Source organism: Canis lupus, chromosome 16 (genome assembly GCF_048164855.1).
Source record: "Canis lupus baileyi chromosome 16, mCanLup2.hap1, whole genome shotgun sequence".
Taxonomy (NCBI): domain Eukaryota; kingdom Metazoa; phylum Chordata; class Mammalia; order Carnivora; family Canidae; genus Canis; species Canis lupus.
Genome location: NC_132853.1, coordinates 56,532,003 through 56,542,914, shown reverse-complemented (window position 1 = coordinate 56,542,914; position 10,912 = coordinate 56,532,003). Strand labels below are relative to the sequence as shown.

At 50.4% G+C, this 10,912-nt stretch overlaps 1 long non-coding RNA gene across 1 annotated transcript; it reads right to left on the bottom strand.

The window, feature by feature from the left end:
- Positions 1-2,377: 2,377 nt before the first annotated feature.
- LOC140607181 (uncharacterized) lies at positions 2,378-9,288 on the bottom strand. Its single transcript, XR_012009313.1, has 3 exons — positions 8,730-9,288; positions 4,722-4,888; positions 2,378-2,631 (listed from the first exon to the last, which is right to left on the bottom strand). It is a non-coding gene; the product is annotated as an uncharacterized lncRNA (long non-coding RNA).
- Positions 9,289-10,912: the final 1,624 nt, after the last annotated feature.

Below are 10,912 nucleotides of genomic sequence, written 5' to 3'. Positions count from 1 at the left end.
TCCTCCTGGGACCAGTCTCACCGACGTGACTCAGAGTCACCATCTCCACCCTCCATCTCCTACCTCTGCCCTCTGCCCTGAATGAACACCCCCCACTCTCCCCCTTCGTGTGGGTAACTCCCTACATGACTCAGATTCAGGGTCCCAGGGGCTGAGTCCCCCACTGGGGTCCCCTCGCTGGCAGAACACCATCCTGGGAGAACTCACCCCAATCCTCTCTGCCGCCCTCTGCTTGAGAAGGCAGCTGGTTGCACATGCGGGGGGGCCCCCAGGCTGGTACCCAGACCAGTGACAGCGCCAGCAGTGCCACACCCTTAATGGAAGGGCAGCCTGGGGCCCATCAGGACCGAGTGTCCCCTGACACTGTGACTCCAGCTGGCCAGAGCTCCGGGAAGCCCGCCTCTTCCAGTCCACCCTTCATCCTGAGCCCTTTTCTTTATTTATTTTTAAAATCTTATTTATTTATTCATGAGAGACACAGAAAGGCAGAGACACAGGCAGAGGGAGAAGCAGGACCCCCGCGGGGAGCCCGATGTGGGACTAAATCCCAGGACCCCGGGATCACACCCTGAGCCAAAGGCAGATGCTCAACCACTGAGCCACCCATGGGCCCCAAACCGAGCCTTTTTATCTGGTGGATGGAGAACTCAGTTTGGGGGATAACCTCCAACACAATCCCTTTCCCTGCTTCACCTCAGCAACCTGACACATGACTCAAAGTCAGGACAAGTGTTAGGAGTTCTGTCCACTTCCTACGTCACACTCATGTCTCTCCCCTGCTCCCAGCATAGACTGCCACCGGGATGCTCCTGGCTGCTGCCTGGAGTTCAGATTTGTTGGGGAAGGTCTTGGGCTGGGTCCTGAGCTCTGGGAGGCCACCACGCCCGCTGGCTGGGCCTCTGGCAAACCTAGGCTTCAGGTGTGGTCTGAGGGATCTGCAGGCCCAGACTCCTGGGGTGGGGGGCCAGGGGTGGAGGGTCAAGCTGGTCTGTTTGCCCTCTCTGTGGGAGGCTGGGGGCAGCTGGAATGGCCCTCAGTCATGGAGGCAGGGGCTTTTAGTCTGCAGGACACTTTAGGAGCCTCCTAGTGTCATCTACAGGTGAGGAAACTGAGGCACACAAAGTGGAATAGGTCTGAGGATGTCAGCACAGATTCTCTTAGGTTCCGTTAGCTAGGGGACCCAATTGGACATTTGTCACCTCTCCATTCACTGCGACCCCAGTGCCTCTTTATTTTATCACGTTGGTGATGTGTGTGCCTCTCCTGCTGGGTGGGGAGCTCCAGGAGCGCAGAGGCAGTGCCACGTTCTCCACGGCACCTGCCAGGGTCCGGTCGGCACATGGTGTGTGCTCAACAGAGTGTAGCAGAAACGATGGGGGGGCGAGCAGGGCGCACCCCAATTTTCCCAGTGACTTATCAGCAGCAGAGCTAGATCCAGCAGCTAGGACTCTGAGCTGGGAAGACAGTGGGGAGCCAGGAGAAGGCGGCTCAGGACCCCCAGGCCTCGCCTCCAGCCCAGCCCTCCCCCCCCTGCTGAAGACGGAAAGGTGTGCGGTACCTGCAGGTAAGGCGCACTGAGGAGCCTAAGGGAGGTCGCGGCCAGCGCCCCGGCTTAGTGCACCAGGGCCCGCACCTGCCTCCCGGACGCCAGCCCCTGCCTGCGGGGGGCGCGAGTGGGGCTCCTCCTGGGCCCCCGCCCATCTCTCGGCTGGGGACTCGGCTCTCAGGAGCCCGCGCGCGGCCGAGAAGGCGGCGGAAAGCGCTGAGTCACGTTCAGGGCCTGGGGGGGCCCCCCCGGGGAGCCCGGCCTTCCTGGCGCGGGCTGCGGGAGCGCGCGGGCCCGCGGGGGGTCGGGGCTGCGGGGGCGGGGGCGCATCCGGGGTGCGGCTGGGTGCAGGAGGCGACGGGGGGCGCTCCGGGGCTTGGGGGTGTCGCCCGGAGCCCCCGCGCAGGGCAGCCCGGCCGCGGCGTCCTCGGTTGCCAGGAGCCGCGGGACCGAAATGCGGGGGGTGCCCGCGGCTGACGTCACGGCGCCCGCTGGCCCGGACCCCCTCCGCGGGCGGGTCTAGGCGACGGGGTGGGGGCGCCCCCCCACATCGCAGCAGCCGCCCTGGCCGCCGGGCTCGGCCCGCACCCCGGGCCCTCCCGAGTCTCCCTCCCCCGCGGGCTTTCTTCTCGTCCCCACGTTGCTCTTTTCAGCCCCTTTCCGCCCCCACCCCCGCCCGGTTCCACCGTCCACCTGCCCTCCGCTGCTCTCTTCCTTTCTTTGCACCCCCGGGACTTTCTCGCAGCTTCCAGCCGCCGGGAGCCGCCGAGAGGCCCGTGGGTGTCGGGCGCCCCCTCGCGGCCCCCTGTGCGCCCGGCCTGGGGTGGGAGAGACCCGGCGCTGGCCCCCCAGCACCCCTTACCGGTCGGGGGCAGGGTGCAACTCCTGAGGGGGGGGGCGCCCCCCAGCGGCCCGGCTCACAGGGTTCTGGAAAGCAGAAGGCCCTTGGGACTGAAGAAGCCGCAGGGGAGCCGGCAGAGAAGGGGCAGATGTTGCTCCAAGGAGCCAAGGCCCGCCTCTTCAGGTTCTTCACACATTTGTCCATAGAACCTCCTCAGGGACCTGCTGGAAGTCTGTGGTCTGACCTGCAGGGGAGAGAAGGGCGTGAGAGAGAGAGTTGTGGCAGGGCAGAAACGGGGAGTTGAGTCAGGAGTGGCCCCCTGACCCTGGCCTTTGGGGACTGGCCTCCCCAGCTGGCCTCCTGCCAGGCCTTCACCCTGGGATCAGAAGCAAATCCCTGCCTTCTCCAAGCTGGGCTGACTGGGAGCTAGAGAGTTTGAAAAGCTAATAGGAAATTTCCCTCAAGTGTTGGTCATCCTCCAGATCCACACAGTGGAATGCCTCTTGCCTGGTGGCCAGTGTCAGAGCCTGTGGCCAGTGGCCAGGGTTTTCCGGTGTCCTGGCCACCGAAGTTCCCCAGGCCCAGGGACAACACAGGGGCTGTGGCTTGTGTATGGCCAGCAGCAGGGTAATAGCTGGGTGCCCCTTGACCCACCTGCCCCCTTTGGGATCTAAAAGGCTCCTGGCCAAACTGACTTCTTCAGGCTCCTCCCCAGTAGCCCTGGCTCTTAAGGCCTCCAAGATGTGGGACTGTGGTCATGGCCCTGGAGCATCCAGCTGGGCCCAGGAAGGTCATTCCCATGTTTCTGTGTGAGCCCGTCTATAACGTCTTGAGAGACAAAATTGAGGGTCTCCTTCCAGGCCTGGGTCTGGCACCTTCTAGACACTTCTGGCCCTTCTAGACACTTCCCCTTCCCTGAGGGCACTCATTACCATCACTTCTCCCCCATGCACACACAGGCTGTTATGAGGAGCCAGGAGTAACCATATAAAGGCTCAGCATGGTGCTAGGCACATGGTAATACTCATACCGCAGGCCGACTTCCTGGCCTGTAAGTGTGGGAAATGTCACTCACACGTCCCCTTAGCCAGCACCTTGTGGCTCCTGCTCTTTAAAAAAAACCTATCCAATGTTTGGCACTCACGACCTGCTTGATTTTGTTTCCTTGCTCTTGAATGGCCTCACTGGATGGCACCAACTGGGCTGCTCCGGGTGCTGGTCAGGGAATCAGGACTGGTTTGGGGCAGACAAAAGGAAGTAGGGGGTTCCAAAGGTTCTGGATAGACCAACAGTTTGGAACTCAAAACATTTTTCTTTTTTCCCCCTAGCTTTATTGAGATTTAGAACACATTTCTAAGCAGTGGTAGCTGCAGACACCTATGTAACTCCTAACAGTCCCCATGTATAGCCAGAAAGGCCAGTGGAAATCTGGGGTGGGCACTGCTGAGCATCGCTTGAGCACCTCCTATATGTCAGGCTCTTTCTATATGCTGTGTCACTTAGTTCCTGTGGCAAGTTAGTCAGCAGGGCCTTTCCTTAGCTGAAGCAGCACAGCTAGTGGCTGGCAGGCCTGGGAAAAGTCCAGGCCCATGTCACCTCACAGCCCAGCTCTCCCTCCCTGCTCTGTGCCATGGTGGCACCGGCTGGGATTTCACCAGGAGTCAGACGCCTCATGGAACACACTCCTTTGGGAAGATGTGTCCAAAGCCAGACTCCCATCTGCTCCACAGACCTCTCCTGGGACCTGCTCTGGGTAAGGTGACAAAGCGGGGTGGAAGGCTGGGGTGGATCCAAAGAAAGGCAGGAGAGGGTAGTGATTCTTATCAGCCACGTCTCTGCTCACGTTTCTGCTCCTTGTAAGTATGTTGCTGTGATTCTCAGGGCAGAGAGGTTCACAGTTGCCTCAACAGGCGCCCCAATTTCTTTCCCCTTGATTCCCTTCTCTGAGACATGTACTCATGGGCTTAATTTACTGCCTTGGTAGTCTCTCCTTGCCCCTGCCCCTGCTCCTCCTTTGTCCTCCTGCATTTAGCCATCATGCATTTATTTATTTGCTCATCATAGATTTGTCTCTGTGTCAGACCAAAGCTGGGCGTTGGGGAGGCAGCCTGTTAGAAGGCCAGTGCAGGCCTTCCTGTCACCTACCTGACACCATCAGCCCTGGAGGCCGAGCTTCCCTCTGGCTTTTGTCACTCAACTGTGAAGCTCGGTTGCATCTTGCCTGCCTTTGATCTGCCCTCAGCAGGGCTTCCTGGGGCCTGGCCACTCCTTGCTCTAGCTCTGGCCTGGGAGGCTCTTCCTGGCAGTGGGTCCTGCTCTCTGCTGGCCACTTACTTGCTCCAGGAAGACTCTGGTCCAGCTTTCCAGACTCCCTTTCTGAAGTCACACTTTGCCTCTAGCCCTCAAGTGGGCAAGGTCTCAGCCTCTTTGAAGACCTGACTTCAAACCAGTTTACTCAGGGGACATTCAATTTGCAATTGTGAAATCATTTTGAAGTTCACCTGAAAAACAAAACAAAACAGAATATCTAGGAAGTTTTCTTGAGAACCAAGAAAGAAATATGAAACATTACATGTATTAAACAGTAAAAGTCATGTTACTTTAACTGGTCTGATGCTGGTACTGAAATAGGTAAAAGCAGTTCAGTAGAAAAGAATATACTCCCCCCAAATAGGTTTAAATTTATATGGAACTTATTTATGATATAGGTACCATTTCAAACTAGTGATTGAATCATGAATTATTGAAGAAATAGTATTGGGACCATTGGTTATCCATCTGGGGAAAAATTCAGATGGCTCAATGATCTAACATAAATATATATATATATATATATATAAATATATATATTCAATAAATATATTTATATATATAAATATATATATAAATATATATATATTTAATATATATTTATTTTTATGATCTAACACATACACACACACACATATATATATATATATATAGAGAGAGAGAGAGAGAGAGGAAGAAGCAGGCTCCCCACAGGGAGCCTGATGTGAGACTCGATCCCAGGACCCCGGGATCACTACCTGATCCAAAGGCAGATGCTCAACCGTTTAGCGACACAGGCATCCCAAATTTCTTTAATATACAAAGGAGGGATCCCTGGGTGGCGCAGCGGTTTGGCGCCTGCCTTTGGCCCAGGGCGCGATCCTGGAGACCCGGGATCGAATCCCACGTCGGGCTCCCAGTGCATGGAGCCTGCTTCTCCCTCTGCCTGTGTCTCTGCCTCTCTCTCTCTCTGTAACTATCATAAATAAATAGAAATTTAAAAAAAATTAAAAATATTAAAAAAAATAATATACAAAGGATTCTGCAAAACTAGTATAGCCAATAAACAAGAAAGATACTCAAACTTACTTTTCTTAAGTCAGATATTGCTGACATGCAATGTTATGCTAGTTTTAAGTTTGTCCAACAACTACAACACAGTCCAATAACTATGGGCAATTAGGTACATTAGCTCACCACTAGAAGTGCAGTTACCCTGTGTCAGCACATAAAGTTATTATATTAACCATGTTCCCAAGTCTTTTAATTTCCTCAAACTTTTTTTTTTTTTTTTTAAGAGAAGGAAAGGGAGGGACAGAGGGAGAAAGAGAATCCTAAGCAGGCTCTATCATACTTGGTGCACAGCCCAACTTGGGACTTGACCTCATGACCCTGATATCATGACCTGAGCCAAAATGGATAGTCAGACACTTAACCAACTGAGCCACTCAGATGCCCCTCAAACTTACATTAATTAATTAATTAATTAATTAAAGATTTTATTTATGTATTTGAGAGATAGAGAGTACCAGAGAAGCGGAAAGGCAGAGGGAGAGGGACAAGCAGACTCCCCACTCACGGGGCTCAATCACAGGACCCCAAGATCATGACCTGAGCTGAAGTCAGATGCTTAACTGACTGGGCCACCCAGGTGCCCCTCAAACTTACTTTTTTCTTTTTAAAGATTTTATTTATTCATGATAGACACAGAGAGAGGGGCAGAGACACAGGCAGAGGGAGAAGCAGGCTCCATGCAGGGAGCCTGGCGTGGGACTTGATCCCGGGTCTCCAGGATCACACCCTGGGCTGAAGGCAGCACTAAACCGCTGAACCACCCGGGCTGCCCCAAACTTGCTTTTTTTTTAAAGATTTTTTTAAATGTATTTGTTCATAGAGACACAGAGAGAGAGAGAGAGAGGCAGAGACACAGGCAGAGGGAGAAGCAGGCCCCATGCAGAGAGCCCTACGTGGGACTCGATCTAGGGTCTCCAGGATCACGCCCTGGGCTGCAGGCGGCGCTAAACCACTGCGCCACCGGGGCTGCCCCCAAACTTACTTTTAATTGAAGAAAAATTAAACACGAGATGCTATTTACAATTTATATATATATATATTTTTTAGGATTTAATTTTCTAGGTTTACAAGAAAAGTTGTGCAGAAAGTACAGAATTCCCACATGTCTCCCCTTGTCTCTTTGCAAGAGTTAGGATTTCTAGCGCGATGTTGAGCAATGGTGAGAGTGGACAGCCTTGCCCAGCTCCCCATCTTAGGGTGAAAGTGTCGAGTTTCTCACTACTAGGTAATGATGTTAGCTGTAAGTTTTTATTGTTGTTTTTATTAAGGATGTTTTTATTAAGTGGAAGGAGTTATTCTTTATTCCTGGTTTTTGATGAAAATTGTTGTCACGAATGGATGTTGGATTTCATCAAATGCTTTTTTTTTGCATCTATTGGTATGATCATATAATTTTTCCTCTTTTGCTTATTGAAATGTAATTTATTACCTTAATTGACTTTCAAATATTGAACCAGCCTTTCGTACTTGGAATAAATCTCACTTGTATAATCATTCCATGGTGTATAATTCTTTTTAGACATTGTTGGATTAGATTTGCTAATATTTTGGTATTTCTGCATCTAGATTGGTCAGCAGTTTTTCCTTCTTATAATATCTTTAGCTGGTTTTAGTTTTAAAGTGATATTGATCTCAGGGAATAGATTTTTTTAAGATTTTCTTATTTATTCATGAGAGACACAGACTGAGAGAGAAAGAGGCAGAGACACAGACAGAGGGAGAAGTGGGATCCATGCAGGGAGCCCGATGTGTGACTCGATCCTGGATCCCAGGATCAGGACCCAAGCTGAAGGCAGGCGCCCAACCGCTAAGCTCCCCAGGCATCCCACAGGGAATAGATTTAGAAGTATCTTCTCTGCTTCCATTTCCTTTTTTTTTTCCTGCTTCCATTTCCAAAGGGAGTGTAGAGAATTGATATCATTTCTTCCCTAAATCTTTGGTAGAATTTATCAGTAAAATCATCTGGACTTGGTACTTTCCGTTTTGGGATTTTAATCATTGTTGATTAAATTTCTTTAATAGGGGTGCCTGAGTGGCTCAGTCAGTTAAGCATCAGCCTTCAGCTCAGATCATGATCCCAGCAGGGATCCTGGGATGGAGCTCTGCTCAGCAGGGAATCGGCTTTCCCTCTGCCCTTCCTCTCTTTGCTTGTGTACTCTCCTGCCCTCTCTCCCTCAAATAAATAAATTAATTAAAAATAATAATAAAAATAAAAAACAAGAGCTTATTCTGTGTATAATGTGTTTGGATTTGTACAAACGCACTGGGAAAGTAGTAACTGGTTATGTTTGGGACAAAGGAGCTTGGGGCTTAGCGGGAAGAGGGCATCTTCTGTTTTTCATCTTATACCCTCCTTACCATTTGAATTTTTAACCTTGAATAAGAATTACATTTGGAAAATAGTTTTATTTTTTTTATTTTTTTTTTAATTTTTATTTATTTACTTATGATAGTCACAGAGAGAGAGAGAGAGGCAGAGACACAGGCAGAGGGAGAAGCAGGCTCCATGCATCGGGAGCCTGATATGGGATTCGATCCCGGGTCTCCAGGATCGCGCCCTGGGCCAAAGGCAGGCACCAAACCGCTGCGCCACCCAGGGATCCCTGGAAAATAGTTTTAAAACCAAACTGCAGGTTTGAGCTCACAGGTATTTCAAAGCATGCTAACCATTTCCTGTGCACCCTCTTCCTTGTAAGAAAGGACATGAAAGGCTGCCCACCCCTGGGGTCTGGACATCTTGGTCCTTTGTCTCAATTTATATCTGAGAGGATTTCAAAGAAAAGAAAAAGCCTCCTGACCACTCTTTCAGATGGCACTGTTGATGGCTGATGGTTTCTAAATGAGCAAGACAGGCTATTTTTTATCATTACTGAAAAAAGGAAAATTTGCTTCCTTAGAAGTGTTTTAATGGAAAGGTAATTTAAACTCATTATCTTTAGAAACTAGAGAAACTGAATCATCCATATCTACTCTACTTACCATTTTAGTATTTTGTGTTTTCCTTTTTTGCAGTGCATCGCCCATATTTCCAATGGCTGTAATCCCAGCTGTATATGTCCTGGCATATACAATGCCAGTATTGTTCCTGGACCAGGAAACATTCATCTGGAGGAATTATATACCTGGTTCCTTAGGAAGAACACAAAGTCTGGAATTAGGAAGCTACGAAACTAACGAACATGCTGCTGGGAGAGAGAGCTCTTCCACCCTCCTTTCCTCTGGAAAGAGAATCTCTGTGAGTGGGCAGTGGGGGGCCTGCCTATGATTGCCACTTCTGGTTCCACACAAGTTTCCAAATTAAAAGCAAGGTGTCTGAGGCTGTAACTGAAACACCACTTGCTCCTTTTGCTAAAGCAGCTTGTTCTGAGTACAGGCTGGGGAAGTACAGCTTCTACTGAATCAGTGTCTACTTGTCAACACATGCCTGACATTGGGTTGTGAACAATTTAAACTCATCTTTCATTCTGTTTGCCTTTTACTAGATATAGTTGTCATAAATATAACCTGCTTTTTGCAACAGATTTTCTTGAAAATAAAATTGGTAGCTTTGCATAGCAACAAACACCACTCCTGAGCTACCCAGCATGGGGACGAGGGGAGCAGCCTCAGCTGTACCCTCTCCCAGCCAGCTGTGTTGACTTAGTGCACCTGGCCCCTCTGAGCCTGAGCTTCCTCATCTGCAGCAGGGAGACAACAGCTGTGCCTGACTTGTAAGTTTATTGTGAGGATTAGACAAGATAAGGAGGAAGGATGGTGTTTGTAACAGAGAGAGACAAACAGAAGGCTCTCAATACCGGATAGCTGGCTACCAGATTACACTTAGTAAAGGGGATTTGAGAAAATATAGAAAAGCACACAGATATGTATTGTATTTGCAAAAATGCCATGATATTGTGCCGAGTTCAAAGTATTTGTTCATGATTACAGGGATCCTAAGACTTACAGAGCAAGACATTATCAATATTTTTCTTTGAGCATCTACCCTGGGCTTGGTGCTGTTCAGAGATGTAGGTGCTGAAGGGGGCTCTCTGGGCTGCTCTACCAAGTCCAAAGTCCTTCCCACCGTAGCCCTCCGGGCCCTCATTCTGTACTGTGGCACCTGTTTTAAACTTTCCCCTTGGGCAGCCGGGGTGGCTCAGTGGTTTAGCACCGCCTTTGGCCCAGGGTGTGATCCTGGAGAGCCGGGGTTGAGTCCCATGTAGGGCTCCCTGCATGGAGCCTGTGTCTCTGCCTCTCTATCTCTCTCTCTGTGTGTGTCTCATGAATAAATAAATAAATAAAATCTTTAAAAAAATAAAATAAACTTTCCCCTTTACTTTGTTCTCAGGACTGCACAAGGACCTCCTCCGTGAAATCATCGCAGGTGCCATTCTACAATGACTCTGCCTTTTTATCTCCTCCATCTGCCACAGGGCTGCACTTCTTGGTGGTTTCCTTCAATACCACTTTTGTGGCCACCCACCAGATCTGAAACTGTCCTGCCCCAGCAGAAGAGCTGCCCAATCCCTCTCCAGGCTCTGGGTCCCCTTTCTTCCTCCTCTTGGATGTGGGGAGTCCTGGGGGGGAACACTGTGGTTTAGTATCCTGAAATATCCTCACACACCAGGTCACGCCTTGTTGTCTATCCCCTTCTGCTTGGATGCCAGATACATAGAGGACCTGAGGAAAGCCACACAGCTATTTATCTCCCCAAGGACCAGGACCAGAGGCAGAGTAGGCAGGGAAGGGATGGAAGAGGGAGTGGCATTTAGGTTTTTGCAGGAGCTCTGTCTTGTGGTGAGAGCAGAACATCCAGCTTTGCAGGAACCTTGATCCAGGAGCATCTCCCCTGGAGTTGTGGTTAGAGTAGCCTCGGGGCAGAGGACTTAGAATGTTTTGGAATTCTGGAGAAAGGACCTTGCTGGCCCTCCAAGCCTTTCATTGCCCCAAAGCCTCTATGAGAAATGCTCCCCGTGTGTCTGAATCCCTGTAGACAGGCGACCATCTCTCTTTAACTGACAGTAGTTACCGAGCTGGGCCCCAATCCCTCAGACAGGTTTGAGAACTTTCAGCCTTCCTCTTGCACCTTTTCCAGATCTAGGTAAGCTTCCAGCAGAAGACACCTCACCAGCAGCCAGGTTCTCACTCCCAACAAATAAAACCATACAGCTCTCTCCAAAACA